The following is a 12940-nucleotide window of genomic DNA, read 5'->3' on the forward strand; positions in this document are numbered from 1 at the left end:
GTCAAGAGGGTCATGAAAGCTGAGGGAGTGCACAAATAATAAAAAGTGAGTACCATAGGTGACATGCTCTTATGAAGTGGGTTCCTGTGACTGAGGCAAAAGTTGGTGATAAAAGCAAGAATAAGAAGTGTGGTAAGAATAAGATAATATGGCTTTAAGGTGACCAACGTGAAGAATATCTTCTGGCCTGGATGACAGACATGAGTGATGATGTCACCAAGTAGAGCTATACAACAGACATGAAATGGAACAGCAGCGATTCAGACCTCCCCAAGCATCCACTGAAATGTCATCGGGGATGCTGCTGACACCAAAGCAAAAGAGACCTGGGCTACTGTGAAAGAGTGTCTCAGACGTGAATACACTTCTGACAATCAGGATCATAGTCTTCCATGGAAAACTTAAAGAACATCTCAGGAAAAGCAGATTTGCAGAGTTGAGGCTGGCAGCAGAGATTTGGGCACTAAGGACTACACCCTCTAAAGGGACAAAGCAATCAAATGCATGGCTTGCAGGGTTTTCTCCATCTCTAGACTGTCTTTCACTTGATTAACTACTGTTTTGTGGTACAGAAGATTTTTAAGTTCCTAAATTCACATTTGTCAGTTGTCTTGTTTCCTGAACAACTGGAGTCTCGTTGAGAACAGCCTTGCCTATGTTTAGATCTTGAATCTCTTTCTATACATTTCCTCTGCGGCTGGTGCGTTGGTCATCTAGTGACTGGCTGCACAGTACACATCACCCTTTCAAAGTTCTGTAAAACCTTTTGTATGGATGGAATCTTAAGACACTTTGAAAAATCCCCAAAAACTTTGTAGAACTACCATGTAGCAAGCACAGGCACAAGATATGGAATTTCCTGGACTAACAGGATTAAATGACTATGAATTTTGATAAAATTTACCAAATTCATCTTCATGCTTCCAGTCATGGTAACAGAAAAGGCAATTTTTCAAATTCTAATTAAAGTCATTTTCTCAGTGCTTGAGAGATGGTTCACTTAAGAGCAGTAGCTGGTTTCACTGAGGATCCGGGTTCAATTCCTAGCAACCATATTTTAGTTCAGAACTGTAAATCTTACTTCAGTCAGTAACAGGGCATTTGATGATCTTGTCCAGCCTCTAGAGGCACCAGGCATGCACAAGTTACACAAACATAATGCAGGCAAACTATTCATACACAGAAATGAATATAAATGTAAAAAAGCTAGAAAATTAAAGTCCCTTCAAAAGGGTAGCATTATAAAGAATGAGGTTTCTGCATTACTATAATTTGCTAAAGTCTCCCTCTCCTCTAAATGCTTGAGTTACTAGGAAGATTGTCTGACAATAATCACATGCTTAAACTGTTCTGTGGGATTTTGTCTTATCTACAATATTGTTGAACTGAGAGTTCTTTCACACTCATTAACAGAAGAGTGAGAGAGATAATTTATTGAATTCTCTCACTGAGCATGCCAGAAGTCCATCCCTGTGAATTAACACAAAAGGGCTAAAGGTTGCATAACCCAGGATCATAAATTCTTGAATATTTACCATTAAGGAATTGTATCTTAAAGAGAGACTTAAAAATAGAGAAAAAGCACAATTAATCCAATAGAAGAAAAGAAAACAGAGCATCAGAAGGAGGACACTCTGAGCAGCTCTCAGCTCAGGGGGAGTTCTGTAGAGAAGCTCAGAGTTCTGCAGGTAGAGGACATGCTGGTGGTGCTTGTGGAGAAGAGATACCATGTAGCCACTGGCCCCTCCCATGGCACCCTGAAACACAGCATCTCTCAGGACCATGAGAGGGAGAACAACCCACTTTGTTTTCTGACTTTCTAGCATAAAATAACAATAGTTGTCTTCACTCTTAAGCTGTGACATATTCAGGTTTGTACTTGTGATGGAGTGGATTAGGTTCACACTTATTAAAGAATTGAGTATCCAAAAGAATGAAAAGAATGGAAGGATGTGCCATGCAGACTTTGGTCTGAGCCTCCTCCACCCAGATGCTCTGGGACTGATGATGATGGCCTGGACCACAGTGAGGAGACTGCTGGTGCAGATGGAGACACCACGGGCCACCCTTGACAGGTAAATGAGGATCTTACAGCCTATGTCATCTAGGAAGTTTCTCAAACCAAAAGTTGCTATTGTCTTTGGCAATCCTTTTGCAAGGAGGATTATGATGTTTGTAAAAGCCAAGTGGATGAGAATAAGGTGTATGGGTTTCCTCTCAGGGCCTCCCCACCAACTGAACATATAATTCACAAAAACAGAAATGTTCCCCAGAGTGCCAACCATAGTCATAAAGAGGAAAATTATTTTCTTAATAAACTTCAAAACCATTTCTTCCTTCTTAGATAGAAAACTTTGTGTCTAGGATGTAAAGACTCTTTCAAGAAAGCATCAATAATGCTAGACATACATCAGAAAAACACATTTTGCACAATGGCATTTTCAAGTGTGTAAAAGACAGCAATGGACACATGTAATGTATGCAAATTAGATCCTTGAAATGCCTCCTTTTCCCCACTGTGGACTCTGAGATATTGTGTGTGCTCTGACAAGTAAGTTTGGGAACTGCTATTCAAAATCTAAAGTTTTAAAGGAGATTTTGAATTTTGAGCTGTGCACTAGCAAAGCTGACTTGTTCAAGTGGAGTGTATCTGTCTTTCTGTCTCTCTGTCTGTCTTTCGGTCTGTATGTCCTCATACCTGGATTTTCCTAGTTAACTCTCAGCATAGCTGAATTGAACTCCAGTTTCTCCAAACAACATTTCTTCCACTGTTTCTCATTCTATTTCATCATAATTCCCCACCCGACTTCCAAAGCCTGAGGCTCATGCTGAATCTGTGTGCCTTCCCCACATCACCTCACAGACACTGGGAATCCCTGCTGGGTCAGCACATGTAACACATCTCAGAGTTAGTCACCTTACCCTCCACACTGTCTCCTCCTTTGTCTGATATTCCTTTCTTATCTGCATCTTGACTAAAGTAACAATTTCTAGATTTGCTTTTGGCTTAGAAGTTTTATAACTTCCATTTCCACATCTTAATATTTTTAAAGTTTCTATATTGACCACTCTGTGACTTCACTCCATATTAATGTTCACTAGTCACTTTTTAAGATAGTCCTCAATGTCAAATCAAATCATGTAACCTTTCAAGATAGGGCCTGACAGTTAAATCTGAGCCACAAAGAGATATGCTGAAAAATTCATGTACCCATCAGGTTACAGGTGTCTAGCAGAACCCTGTGGTGCTTCCTAGGAGAGGGGGGAGCAGATGGCTGTGACCCCAGTTTATGACTTCAGGGTATTTGTGACTCCAGTGAGTGACCTGAGGGCATCTGAGGGAGCATGGATCTGCTCTCCAGGAAGGGGTGATGATGAGCTGGATCTAAGAAGGGGATGAATGAGGTGTTAGGTCTGCCATGAGATGAGTGTAGTTCATGACTTAGGACTCCTCAGTATTGGCTGCATACAGTACCGTAGGTTGGGCACACTGTGTGAGCGGGGATCCCCATCTCAGAGTTCACGATGCGTTTGCCTCTCTGGGGCCTTGTGAGCAGCAGTTTGTCAGTTTGCTTTGCAGATGCTTCTCCTGATTCTTCTCCAACCTTGTTATCCGGCAGGCTGCTTTGTTCTGCATGGGTCTGAGCTGATTCCAGAACCTTAGATCTCGGCAGAACGTTATTCTTCATGTTCAGGAGCTCCTCCATTCTTATTTCTCAAGGACTCATGGTAAGCTTTGGGCACCTTTCTAGAAAAAGAGAAAACTGACTATTTCATGGGTCTGTGTGTTCTGAGCACATGGAACGCCTCTGTTCCCTTATCCCTGTGAAACTTACAGAATTGTTTTAACTGTCTATGTCTTGATGGTATCACCTGTGACCTGCACGAACCGAGCCGTATTGCCTAGGTTTGGGTTTATGTTGCCTCGCGACTCTAGAAATGCCAGTTACTTCCTTTCAACTGCCCCCCTGTTGGAGGGGTAATTATTGCCTATATTATCGGTGCATTCTAGAAATTACAATACCATCCCAAATATGCTCCAGACAGTAATAACAAGCACACAAGCATTCAGTATCAATTTAGAATAAAAATGCAGTGTTTACTCAGAGGCTAGAATCTGTAAAAATCCCTTCAATAATTCACCCCAAATCCTGATGGAAAATGTTTGTTTAATGTTTGATTTCCTGGGGATTCCTACTTTTCTGGTTTGCTCTCTCTCTATCCCAAAGTTTAATCATATTTCAGAACAGATTCTGATCTTCTAATTAGTGATCCCTTCTACTGGTGTGGAGTGTCAGAGGAGAGAGAGGCAACTTATCTTCCACATTATATTGGCGAATATAATAGGAAATTAATTTAAAAGACAGGGTGGACTTGCGTTTACAAGTACAGGTGGACCCTTGTCTGGAAGTAAACCCCAGGAACATGACATAGGCTACATACGTCCATCCTGGTTTTCTAAAAAGAAAGAAACAAAAGTGAAAGACTATTTCTCTTTTCTGCTTAGCACTGGGATAAAATTAAAATGAGCTATTCAGGGTGTGCTAGTTCACAGTCTCAATTCTTGATAGCAGGAATCCTCAAGATGGTAATAATAACTGTTAATTAGTAGTTTATATTTCTCCACACCTGCCAGGCATACTGGACTGTAGCTGATATAAGTATTATAATATTATGTGATAGATGGAAGGGCCTAAGGATGGAATTAAAAAAAAAAAACCTTCAAATTAGGAAAATCATTGTGGAAAAAAAATTGCCAATATTTCAAAAGTGGAATTGCACCAAAAGTGAAAAGCACCAACATTATAAACACTAGTGATACTGTTGGAATCACAATGCTGTCTTGTTATTTTTGAGACACAGTCTCCCTATGTAAACTAGGCGAGCCTTGAACAACAATACAATTACCTAGTCTCAGTCTCTCTAGTGCTGACGTTACAGGAGCATATTCTGATTTTCTCCATGGTTTGAGAGACATGTGAAAATCTTCCATATACTATTGATTCCTTTAAAGAAAAAAAAAAAGGAAGAAACATTAAGCAAAGACCCAGCCAGAGCTCTGTCATGATCCCCCACACTGAGGATGGATAGCAATGCTTCAGTATTTCTGTTCCATTTCTCTGTCTCCAGGATCCAGTCTCCTTTGGTCTTTCTGGAGTCAGGGACTAGCCTCCTCAGGGTCAGGAGGAAAGCAGAGGTCCCGAGGATCACAGAGCCTGTCAACTGCTCCCTGGCTTAGTCAAAGAGAGAGACTTTGGCTTTAGTGAAACTCTCCCTGCACAGCTGAGGGGTTGAAGATCTCACCTCCATGAACTCACCTGGACCTCTGTGGTGCAGACAGACAGCCTCTGGAGCAGCTCTGGGAAGGTGACACTTGCCGAGTCCTATTTGTACTGTCAGGGTTTGTGGGGCTCTTGGCTGCCATCAGTAGTGCAGACTTCAAGTTTCATGTTGTCACAGTGTGGGGGAAGGAAGGCCTCTGCAGGGCCCCAGTCCCTGAAGTACACTTCCCCCTCTCTCCACAATTACTACATCTGTTTTCCTCAGAAGTTATTTCAAGTTTAATTAGGGCTTAATGATTTTAAGAGGAAGGATGTGAGGTGAGAAAATGAACAACTAAGTTTCTTTGTACAGAGCTCCCCTATTCTCTAGACTTTTTTTTTTAACCTTCCCAAAGAGACAAGCTATGATATGGCAGGGGAACTGTTTCTGACACATAGACTAAGTCACTTGCTTCTCTTTCTTAAATTCAGTAGAATAATCAATGTTCAACACTGGGGATTCAAGTGCAAGTCCAACATATGGACTAGAACAAGTTTAGAGCTCTTTGCTCTACCTGTGCCCATTGCAGGTGACAGGCTTTGTTTTAAATGATTCTTGCATTCCTGCACATTAAATATCACACAGAACTCGAAATGGAAGCCTTCTTGCCCTTATTCCAAAGGCAGTATTTACTCATTATAAAACTTCAATGACATTTATAAAACTTTTGTGTGCACTTATGTGTGGATCTTCCATATACATTTCATTCTAGTTTTTAGGAGATCCAACCCTACCTATCCCAGATGGAAAAGGGTGTAAATAAATATACAGGGCTAAGATTAGAAGTGATGGCATCATCATTTTGTTCTTTGCTGCGCTCTGTGTTTCACTGTAAGATCCTGACTCAGCAGAGTAGATGGAGGATGATTCCTGACACAACCTCAGTCTCATGCATGCAGGTGAGTACAAATGTGCATGCACATCACCTCACACACAGGTGTGCCTGTGGACTCACAAACATGCATGCACCCATAAAACATGGAAAAAGTAAAACAAAACAAAACGAAAAAACCACAGTGTAACTGCTCTTCTTCAAGGAAATCAGGAAACCTACTGTCAAAACAGGTGGCTTTACTTATGCTTTGGCTGAGCCAGGGAGAGAAAGACTCTTCCTTTCTCTCCCCTTCTCTGTAGCAGTGATGCAATTTTACAACAAAGGAAGAAGTGCAGGAAAGGTGCCCGTGTCCTCAGAACTCTGGGAAGCCTCTCTGGGGGGCAAGTTCCTCCTCTGACACTGCCCAGGCTTCAGCCTTTCTCCTCCCCAAGTGGGGGACTGACTCTAGGCAAATGGTCATTCCTTGGGTTTGTAATATCAATATTCTGAGAGTGTAAAGGATGGGACACGTGTCTCCTTTCAGAATATCTGCCATCCTGCCAGGACAGTGACATCCTGACACCTCTTTCCCTGTTGGGCTCCTGCTCACTACTCCTGATAGAGCCCACGACAAAAAGGAAGTGAAGGGTATTTCCTAGACATGATAAACATTGAGGGGATATATATGCGGATCATCATTAGTTCTTGGTTTTTTTTTTTTTTTTTTTTTTTTTTTTTTTTTTTTTTTGTAGTTCTAGATTCCTTGCAATGGGGTCTCCTTCAGTTTTTTTTTTTTTTTTTTTTTTTTGCAAGTAAGCAAGAGATCAAAAGTCACATAATTGGCAGAGTTGAGGGGGAGGCAGGTAAGAATCTGCCCAGCATCCATCCAGGGTAATGTTTCTGCCATAGCTATTTGAATGATTTAGTAATATATTTTGTGTTGCTATAAAAATATTTGAGTTTAAATATTTTGTGAAATGGTCTGTGTGGATCATTCTGGTGAGGAACTCCTGGATGCTTCACAATGTAGTTAAGAAACAGAACAAAACATGACAACATACACAAAGGACCAGGTGTGTGGTGTGGTCTTGCCATATAATCCACTCCCATAAGAATGACTTAATTCTAGACATCTTCATTAAATGCTTATGAAGAGTCATCTGATGATCCGATTCCATTCCAAGTAACATTCTACCTCTTCAACACTGCCAGACGAGGACCACACTTCCAATCCCTGGACCTGAGAGAGACCCATAAACCATACTGAAACCACAGAAGTTGCTTAATATGCAAATAAAGTTTAACATACCTGAAACTCTATATGTCTTTATCTGAACATGCAATCTATTCCTCTAAATCATTTCCATCTAATGAATTATCAGTCACTTACCCAGGATTTCAAGTCAAAGATCTCTCACACTTCACATCCTAGTCTTTAGTAAACATGATTGGTTCTGTATTAAATTATTGAAAACATAGCTAAATCATTCTACCCCTATAACTACTTGCTACCACCCAAATCCAAAGCTTCCACATTTTAATATGCACAGAGATTGCTTGATCACATCCCATATGGAAGACATTGAGCTCATGAATCTTTCTGTTCAAGAGAACCTGCTCTTGCATAGAGATTTTGAGTTTGAGCTGGCACATTTTTCTGTCTACCAACCACTTTCCCCTGGGCTCATCCAAGAATACTAGGTGTGGGGAGTGCAGAAACAGAATTGCTAGTCCCTGATGTAAGGTTGCTCTAAAAAGCACCTTCCACTCAGGGCCTCAACTGGCCTTGCTAATGCCATCTCTGAACTCTGTAGTCCTATTGGCTCTCCGTCCCTGTTACTTTTACCACTCCCTGAAGGCTCCCCTGTGTCACTCTGCTCATACCCAACCTGGATCTTGCACCGACAGGCTTATTTAGCATTAGCACATTTCTCTAACACTTTCCTCTAATATTCCTTCTCCTACCAACATGGCCAGCTACAGCACCAAGAGGTGACTTTTAGAAAGTGCCATAGTCTGCCTCTCTACTACTGAAAATCCCTCAGTGGTCTCCTGTTATTATTCTCATACCCAAACCTACACACAGTGTCTATGACTAGAAGTTTTGGGGCACAGCCCTCATCCACATCTCATCATTTCCATGCCTTCCTTCTGTCGGAAGGTGAGAATGTTCTTCCACAGATGTCCACATGCAAAGTACTACACTTCCACTTAGTTTTTGCTTTCCTTAGGACATAGAGCTCTTGGTCACAATTCTTTATAAAGCAAGAAGTGTTTTCCATAGATACCACTTCAAAAGGAATCAAATGTTTTCAGGGTCCAAATGCACAAGGATATTTTCAATCAAAGAGCCCTTGAATATATTCTAAATAAATGATAGGTTGGTGTGCAAAACAATGTTACATATTTTATTCTTATTTTATTGTTAAACTGTTTTTATTTTTAAATTAAAATATGATCAAAAATTTCCCCCTTCCCTTTCCTCCCTCCAACATCTTCCAAACACCCAACCCCTTGCTCTCTCTCAAGTTCATGGCCTCAGGGCCCTTTTTCTTTCATTCTTGTGTGTATGTCCATGTGTGAGAGAGCCTGTTAGCCAGAGACTCTTGTGGTGGTACCTTAAGGTCATCCTGGATGTAATTGTTCCGCAGCATCCACACTAGCTTCTTCTGTTTAGGAATTTAGCCACATCCCACTGTTGATCAGATTTGCTGGGCTGTGGTAACTTGACTGGTCTCACTGTCATTATCTCTCTGCCCTGCTCGCTCACCTCAGAGATGGACCACCTGCCCTAACTCACTCTCCTGCTCTGGCTTTGGGAAAATTGAAATTCTGATTCTGAGTGAAACATTGTCTCTAGTGCTTTTCCCAGTGCTAATGACAGGCTACAGGTCACATAAGAGGGATGGGGGGATGGGAGGATGGTAAGAATGCACTTTCCACCTGCCTAGAAACCCTGAACTAGTTAGTCTTAAGATTGCACAGTGCCAGACTTCTTCGAAAAAGAAATCTATTATTATACTATTTAATTTAATACTGTGAAATATTATAATATTAAGGCAAATGGAAGTTTGGTAGGCAATAATATAATCCCAGCATTTGAGATACTGAGTTCAAGATCAGCCTGAGCTATGTACTGACTGCCAGGTCAGCCTCTGCTACACAACAAACGTTAAGTCCCCCAGCTCTGAAATTCACCATGGCAAAGCAGCTTACAATATACATACCTCTGGCTCAGAGAGTAGATGTACAATGTAATTTCTACACTTCTCAGTGAGAATACATGACATTAAGAACATGGGTGTTTCTGTTGATCAGAACATAGGGGCTGAAACTAGCATAACCAAGTTCTAAAAATGTTTCACTATTTAGTGAAATGGAATCATGTGTCACAGTGAAATCTGTGTGGAAGGAGAGAAAAAATGAAATCTACCCAATAGAAGAAAAGAATACAGCTCATTAGAATGAGCACACTCCATGTAGCTCTGATTTCTTGAGGGGAATTATTTTCAAACCTGGAACTGTGAAGGTGGAGGACTTGCTTGTGATGTTTATAAAGATGGAGAGCCATGGACCCACTGCTCCAGCCCATCAGACTCTGAAAGATGACATCACGAAGAGTCATGAGAGAGAGGAATAGCCACTTGATTATATTTCTGGATGGCAGCATAAAGCAATGGCCAATGAATGTTCCAGGTGTAGATATGTTCAAGCCACCACCTGCTTTGAAGTAGCAGACCAAGCTGGAGCTTATGAGAACATTAACAATCCAAAAGAGAAGGAGAAAGGGAAGAACTTGCCATGAGATCTGTGGTTTTAGTTTTGTCCAAAGGGTGGTCCTGGGACTGATGGTGACAGCCTGGACCACGCTGAGGAGACACGTGGTGCAGATGGAGAGGCCCCATGCCATCCTTGCCAGATAAACCACAGCTTTACAGCCAGTATTGCCGGGGAAGTTTCTGAAATAAAACACTGTGGCTATGTCTCTGATCCCCGTGGTACAAATAATAATCATATCAGAAAATGCCAAGTGGGTGGGAATAAGGTTTAAGGGCTTTTCTCAGTCTCAAAGGCAAAAGTGAACATACATCTCACAAATATTAGAACAACCTTTATCCCCAAGGTAGTTTTTAACCTAAGTGGACACTAAAATTTAGCAGAGAGTCTTCATTATTTGAGAAATCCACAACCAAGGCTGCTGCACACATTTCTTGGGAAAGTTTCAACTCCTGTCCAGGGAAGGAGAGTGGCCTCAGCGCCCCTGATAGGCACTGTTTAGTAGTCCTTCAGAGACTTGAGGATTTTCCATTTCTTGCAAGGAACTGATGGACAGCTCTGGTGAACAGCCCTTTGCCAGGTTGCATCCCACCAGGCAGTACACCAAGGGCACTAACAGGAGCCTCCCTAGGAAGCCTGCAGCACAGGTAGCCTGGATGATGTGGGGTCAGAGCAAAATCTGGACCCTCTGTGTTCTCCTGGGTGGGAGGCTGCAGACTCCTCAGATCCCCAGTGTCCTGCTGCCATACAATGCCAGACTACACAGGCTTCAGCAACCAGTTCCACTCTGTACCTTCAGGACTACAGTCCCTATGTCCACAGCTGAACCCCATGTGCCCCAGCATCAATATGGAGGACACGGCCCTAAACTCTGTGGCTAGCATGCAGAGTGACCTAACACATGCCATACATTCTGTGGAAGCCCTAATGAGTGAATGGAAGTGAGAGTCAGCAGCTGTGGTGCATAGTTCCTGAGATATTTTTACACAGCACTGTATACAGGGAGGTTCACAAGTAGAGCTTGTTTTTCCAGTCATGATGGCATTCTCTAAAAGATGACATTTCCCCTGAACTTTCCTATATATTTCCTGATCACACGCCAGTATCACAAGTATGTTGAAATTGCCTTACAGTGTTTATTCTTACCAGTTCTTTAGTGTTTGGTACCCTGCAATTCCAAACCTTCACCTGCTGCTGTGAATTAGCTTCTTGCTCCTCTCATCCCACTTTGCAAGTGGCCTTCAGATAAAGGATGCTCCCTGACATCCTTGTCCTTCACTTGCTCTCCTGCTCATTGGATTTAGTAAGTGCTTTGTAAATACCTAGAGAAGTCGATGATCACAGAAGTACATTAGAAGGACCCTGAAGACAGGGAAATGTTAGCCCTTGTCGGAGTAAAACTCTACCATATAGAAAAATAAAATTCTACGTTCAGGTGATTATAAGCCCTCTTGTATTTCCTGATGAAGTATGCAACAAGCTAAATAAACTGCATGATAGACATGGTGGGTTGGTGGGAAAGGGAGAATCCCTGCCAAATCCCTAGAAACTGAACGAGTGTTCTATTATCTAGCACCAGCTGTCTGAAAAAAAAAACCCTATTATCTCAATTAATTTATTGTTGTGATAAATTCAAATGGCAAGGCAAAGCCATCCAAGTGTATAGCTTTAGTTCATGAAGAACTGAGTACAGAAAGGAATTTTTTATTTCTCAGGGGACACATCAATGCTTAGACACATGGACATCCCTGATTATCAGGACAAAGGGGCTGAGAACAGCATAACTAAGTACTAAAAATGCCTTAATATTGAGTATTGTGGAATCGTGAGTCACTGTGGAGCCTGTGTAGAAGGAGAAAATGAAATCTGCCCAGTAAAAGAAAAGGAAGCAGGTCATGAGACTGAGAACACTGTGGGCAGCTCTGATTTCTGGCCTGGAATCATTTGCAAACCTGGAACTTCGAAGGTACAGGACACGTACGTGATGTTTGTACAGTTGGAGAGCCATAGACCCACTGCTCTAGCCCATGAGACTCTGAAAAACGACATCACGAAGAGCCATGAGAGAGAGAAAAAGCCACCTAACTGTGTGTGTGGATGGCAGCATACAGCAATACCCAGTATACATCCCAACTTCAGACCTGTTTGTGCTACTGGCTGCTGTGATATAGTGAAGCAAGTTGGAGCTTATCAGGGAATTAAAGATCCAAAAGAGGAGGAGAAAGGGAAGACCTTGCCATGCAGTCTGTGGTTTGAGCTTTCTGCAAAGGATTGTCCTGGGACTGATGGTGACAGCCTGGACCACACTGAGGAGACAGGTGGTGCAGATGGAGAGGCCACGGGCAACCCTTTCTAGGTAAATTATAGTTTTGCAACCAATGTCACCTAGGAAGTTTCTGAAATAAAAAATTGCAGTTATGTTTCTGACCCCTATGCAATGAATAATGATTGTGTTTACAAAAGCCAAGTGGATGAGAATAATATCTATATTTTTTCTGTCAGGACCTATGAGAGTATACACATGTCTCACAAATAAGATGATGTTCCCTAAAACTCCAAGTCCAGTTAATGAAATGAAAATCAATCTCTGGATGAGATCTCTCCAGATCATGTTCATGATATTTCCAGCACTAGGAAAAACACTTTTGAGAAACACAAGGATGTAACATGAAATGGTTCAGGCCTGTGTGTGCTCTGTTTTCTTTTGTGAGGAGAACAGTATATCATGTAAACACCCAGTCCTTTGTTAAAGAAGCCTGAGTTTGTTCTTACCCGACCTGGTCTTGTTTCCACGGATACAGCAATGATGCTGATGGTGATTGGACATAAACACCATGCTGACATACTCACTGCTTTACAGAAGACAGTTCTTTATACCCTCCATCTTTAAACTTTTTTCCATGAGGACATCCAAAAAAGGGCAGCATCACTCAACTTCTGAGACATGATATGGAGCATCAACTTAGATGTCTTTCTTACCCCAATTCTCTCTGTCACCCTGTACACACTCATCATTCGAGTGTTGAA

At 41.8% G+C, this 12940-nt stretch overlaps 3 pseudogenes; all 3 read right to left on the bottom strand.

The window, feature by feature from the left end:
• Positions 1-1444: 1444 nt before the first annotated feature.
• Positions 1445-2437, bottom strand: LOC118583734 (annotated as a pseudogene).
• A 6969-nt stretch (positions 2438-9406) lies between these two features.
• Positions 9407-11179, bottom strand: LOC118584634 (annotated as a pseudogene).
• Positions 11180-11624: 445 nt separating this feature from the next.
• LOC118583720 lies at positions 11625-12640 on the bottom strand (annotated as a pseudogene).
• Positions 12641-12940: the final 300 nt, after the last annotated feature.

Source organism: Onychomys torridus, chromosome 5, assembly GCF_903995425.1.
Source record: "Onychomys torridus chromosome 5, mOncTor1.1, whole genome shotgun sequence".
Taxonomy (NCBI): domain Eukaryota; kingdom Metazoa; phylum Chordata; class Mammalia; order Rodentia; family Cricetidae; genus Onychomys; species Onychomys torridus.